The sequence below is a fragment of the Engraulis encrasicolus genome, chromosome 14 (genome assembly GCF_034702125.1).
Source record: "Engraulis encrasicolus isolate BLACKSEA-1 chromosome 14, IST_EnEncr_1.0, whole genome shotgun sequence".
Lineage (NCBI taxonomy): Eukaryota > Metazoa > Chordata > Actinopteri > Clupeiformes > Engraulidae > Engraulis > Engraulis encrasicolus.
Genome location: NC_085870.1, coordinates 38,094,954 through 38,100,130, shown reverse-complemented (window position 1 = coordinate 38,100,130; position 5,177 = coordinate 38,094,954). Strand labels below are relative to the sequence as shown.

At 45.0% G+C, this 5,177-nt stretch overlaps 1 protein-coding gene across 1 annotated transcript in view; it reads left to right on the top strand.

Moving 5' to 3' along the window:
- The first annotated feature begins 613 nt into the window (after positions 1 to 613).
- Positions 614 to 5,177, top strand: part of raly (RALY heterogeneous nuclear ribonucleoprotein) — a 153,609-nt gene continuing 149,045 nt past the window's right edge. Inside the window, exon 1 of the mRNA XM_063215683.1 lies at positions 614 to 691. The gene's annotated coding sequence lies outside the window, so the exon portion shown is untranslated. The remainder of the gene's footprint in view (positions 692 to 5,177) is intronic.

The window sequence follows — 5,177 nt, the reverse complement described above, 5'->3', positions numbered from 1 at the left end:
AAGTGGGTATACTCCGTATACCCGCGTTCTACGTAGACTACACCACTGAATGGAAGTCCCCATGAAGCACGCAGGATCCACACAATTGTTCAATTTTGAATGCTCGCCCAACTGTTTTATCAAAGGGCTCTGCTGATTAAGCCCTGTCTTATTTCTACGCTCAGGAGTCTATTTTAATGGGACTGGCTTTAATTAATGCCAGGCTGCAAATGCCTAACAATACATTGGCTTCACACCATATAAAACATAGGATACCTTATAATCACCTGTGTGACTGTCTATTGGTGGCCAACAAAGTTTATCCTGTGTTGAATTCACTAGTTGCACTGACAGCACATATAAATAGTCCAGTCCCATACACTGACTGAAATTCTTTAGTTGGCAGGTCAAAGAGCATGGCGACATTACAATGTTAATGGATAGACTAGGAAGTTCTTCATTAGATTGTATTAGGCTATGCAATTAAATTGATGCTGAGAAAATTAACAAGGTCCTGACCGACACTAAGCGTATTTATCCAGTCCTCCCCTTTTGGGGGCTGAAATGGTTTGGTCCAGTCCGACTCTACTTGAGCACGGGGCAAGGGTATGCCTGTTCATGCGCTGCAGTTTCCGCCGCCTCTTGCGCTGTGCTTCTGTCTCGCTCTTGTTGCTCTTTCAACATTTTTAATCTCTCTCTCAGATTTTCCCTGGTGAGTAACTTTCCAACCTCTTTACCTTTTCTTCTTTGCATTTTTCTTCTTCTTTTTTGTTTATTATTCCCCATTTTCTTTCCTTTTTTCTGCATTTACGTGCCTCACTTCTAACAGCGATTTTTAATACATTTTCACAATGACCCGTGCTTGATAAGGTGTCTCTTCAGGAAGACTTTGGTGCTTGTGTTTTATTGCAGGGATATGACCGAATACAAACGCATATCGACACACATGCACAAGACAACACCGCCAGGCTTTAGAACTGCCCGCGCGCCTGCATACACGCGCATAGCAATGCGGTTGATAGAGGACTGCGTCTTCTCTCGAGCCATATTTTTTTGTAAGATAACTTAAAAGCAGCGCGATATGACAACCACACCAAACGAAACCTCTTCGCTAATCACAGCTATTCCCACTGTTTTTTTCCACTCTCTTTTGGTTTGTTTTTGTTTTTTTTCCTCTGCATTTTCGATATTTTGTTTATCGAGCACATTGGAGCTTCATGAACGGGTTACTGACTCGGTAACTCATTTTGTTACGTCTGCCTATTCTTCTTTTTCTTTTTTTCTTTTGCTATAATGTCGTGCTCTGACAACTTACTGAGTGGAGATGTGCGCAATGAATGGAAACGCGGTTGCTCTCTGCAGGACTGGCTTGTGTCTCCGGTTGCGCTTTGGACATTTCTTGCCATACGAGATACGACAGAAAGCACTTAACTTTCATGGCTTTGCGCGCATGACATGGGCTTCGACCGGATGCCTTTAGCAAACAACCTATACCTATGCCACGAGCATCCACAACAAATAGCCTAAGTAAGACATCTTTGCCATGCTATCGTCTCCTTTGTGCATAGGACTTGACTTAATGTGGATTCGTGGTAAAGAAAACAAGTCGTTGGAACATCACATGCATGAGAACCTGAGCAATAAGTAATGTAGTGTACTACACAGAGCATGCCGGTGATCTTCGTGCTAAATTGACAGATAATCTTACAGTATTTAACCAAAGACCTGGAAGGACAAGAAATAGGCCTTATTGTGTATAGCGCATATTTTGTCCCTTCTCATTTAGTAATACCATCTGTACATTAATCTGCACGAATGTAACCTTTTCTTAACATTTTGAGTCAGTCTAGTTGGACACTTAGCCTGATTGTTTTGTGGTTTGTGCTCATCTGCATAAAACTTATGTCAGGTGTATTTCCTTTGTTAACAACAACGTGTGATTTGTGACACTGATAAATAAAACTGATGTGCGCATATGGTGGTGTTGGAATCATGACTCTGCCGTCTTCACTATGATGAATCGAATGACTCATTGTGATAAATACATGTTAACAGTCTCTATAATTTTCACTAGATGATTCAAGAATGTCATGGGTTTTTTTTAAGACAGCTGTGAGTAGACAACTTTACTCTTATGATACACATATACAGTGCAGCAACCCAATAAGGTGCCGTCTTCAAGAGGGAAAGAGGCTTGGTTTAAGGGATTTTACATAAATTGAGCTTGTCTGGATCCCAGAAATGCCAGCGACATTTCTCATCATCTCAGAGTGGTTTAGCAATGGTGTAGTAGTAGGCTATGAGCTCCGGTCTGACTGAGATATGAAAATCCCCCCCAGAGAAGACTGATACACCATAGACTAAGTTTCTTATGTCATTATTATCATCATCACTTATTCAGGATTTGCACTACGGTAGTAGGTCTCTCTCTCTCTCTCTCTCTCTCTCTCTCTCTCTCTCTCTCTCTCTCTCTCTCTCTCTCTCTCTCTCTCTCTCTCTCTCTCTCTCTCTCTCTCTCTCTCTCTCTCTCTCCTGGGCCACATGGTGAGTTTCTAATGCGGGACAGTGACCTACAGTGCTTTGTTCATTAGTCTAATGATGTACAGTACTTCGGTATGTCATCCTACAAAGCCCTGACTGATGCTTTGGTATGGAAGGGGCCGGGGGGAGAGGGGGCAGTATTTCACCATGTTCAAGTGCTGTCAGATATGCTGCTGTTAAGGTAAAGGTTAAGGCTGCCATGTGCAGTAACTGGGACTGATTGTAGAGATGTCCAGGCAGGGAAGCTGACAAGGGAGGGAACAAAAGGGGTAAATTGTCCCTGGCCCAGGGAATTGGGTTCCCATTACATTGTATGTTTTGAGTGTGGGGGGCCTTTCACGTGGTTTTGTCCCTGACCCGGTCAAGAGTGTCACAGCAGCCCTGTGTCCAGGACTCCAGGTGTAGCGGTCTCTCTCTCTCTCTCTCTCTCTCTCTCTCTCTCTCTCTCTCTCTCTCTCTCTCTCTCTCTCTCTCTCTCTCTCTCTCTCTACTACATCGAAACAGGATGTGTTACATCCCCATCAGTCTTGCGGGGGCACGCTCTCCCCTCTGTACCCGCTCTCCTGCTGAAAGATTCATCCCTCTCATAAAGAATTGATGATGCGCTGAACACCTCCCTGTGAGCGAGCGGGTAACGCGAGGAGGACCATCAGGACGTACAAGTAGTAATTATAAGTCTATGGCTTGTTTGCATGCAGATACTGTAGTGGGGAGCTTTCCAGAGTGTTAGTAGGAGAGAGTAAGGAGCGAGAGCGTAGGTGTCTCTTGTGTAAGACGTAGTTTGTCTGTGACTTATTGCTTGTACACGAGTCGTTGCACTTGTCTGTGATGTACTGTTTCTTACGCGAGGCAATGTGTTCCTCTAGGCCTGCGCAACACTGCTGATTGGAGATAGAAGATTGCATTCATGTTTTCTTTCTTTCTTTCTTTTTTCTCTTTCCTCCCGCTATCTCTGTCTTTCTTTCTTTCTTTCTTTCTTTCTTTCTTTCTTTCTTTCTTTCTTTCTTTCTTTCTTTCTTTTTTGAATATATTTTTTTGGTCTTTTTGACTTTATTTATGATAGGACAGTGAAGGTGGTGACAGGAAGCGAGTGGGGAGAGAGAGACGGGGAAAGGCCGGCAAAGGACCCGGGCCGGGAATCGAACCCGGGTCAGCCGCATTGTAGAAGAGTGCCCTACCGTTTGTCCACGGCAGGGCCTTCTTTCTTTCTTTCTTTCTTTCTTTCTCTCTTTCTTTCTTTCTATCTACTGTAGAGTGGTTGTAGGGTTAATCATAAGCATCAGTGTCATGTGGCCTCTGGTTTTCTTTACGCATAGCCAGGCCAGGCCAGTTTGGGTCATGCTCAGATGCACCGCTACAGTGGTTGGCTTCTTCAGTACAGGTGCACATCGGCTGGATGGGATGGTGCTCAGATACAGGCTACACCGATGGGGCTTGTGCCTGGATGCACCCGCACCGGCACACCTTTTGGGATGTGCTCAGATATGCTGGCGGCCTGTCACGCTGGATGGCCAGATCCCTCCACTACTACTGCTGCTGCTTTAGCCTCTCCAGGCTGCTTAGCACACACTGGCTGTACTGTATGTCTCTCTCTCTCTCTCTCTCTCTCTCTCTCTCTCTCTCTCTCTCTCTCTCTCTCTCTCTCTCTCTCTCTCTCCCCCCCTCTCTCTCTTTGTGTGTGTGTGTGTGTGTGTGTGTGAGAGAGAGCGAGAGAGAGAGAGGGAGAGAGAGCACGCGCGAGAGAGAGAGCTCTATCCTTGTGTGTGTGTTAGTGAGCGTGTGTCTCTGACTGTGTCACTGGCCATGCCGGCTTTCAGGCATTCATACTTCAAGGACAAATGTCAGCGCTCATAGCAGATCACACAGAGATCCAAGAAGTATGCTCACAAGAAAGCGTTTTTTCTGTCTCCCTTTTTCATTTTATTTCATGTTGCAATTGGCACGCAGTAGTGGTCACGAAGCAACCGTGCTGCTCCTTGAAAGCAAGATGACTTACAGCCAATCCATGTGTGCATCCACAGTGATCGCGACCAGGGTCACTGACAGCTTTTGCTCGGCCCGGAATGAAGTCATCTGAAAGGCCCCCCAAACAAATACATAGTGTATGATTAGATTCATTATTGTCCCGTAGGGATTCACATCAGACAGTCAGTTCCATCAGGTTAGATCTTTGTAGAACTCATCTCATTTACAACACATGTAGACACTAGCTTCACACATACAGTAGACACATAAACATCCTCAGGCATGTAGTCGATTTGACCCCCCCCCCCCCGGTCTTCCCTGCTCATGATGTTACGTGTGACTAGTATTCATGGTTATAGAGCAACAAGGCCTCTGCCAGTGAATGATTGTGTGTGGGCAGGGCCGTTTCAAGGTATTTGGGTATCCTAGGCAAAGAGGGACTTGGGACCTAGCCTGGGCAAAAGCCGACTGTTGACTCTGTCAAACAGTCTGGCGAAAGCTAAGAGGAATCTGTCTCCATGGAGGGTGGGAGATGGTCTGAACTTACTCTGCCATCTAAATTCATTGGAGTTCCGAATTCAAATTCAAATTGGAATTGTGCTTTATTAGCATGGCTGTTACAATATAGTGTTGTAAAAGCATACAAATAACAAGACAGAAGTGCGAATAGTGTTACCTTAGCTGATCAGTAA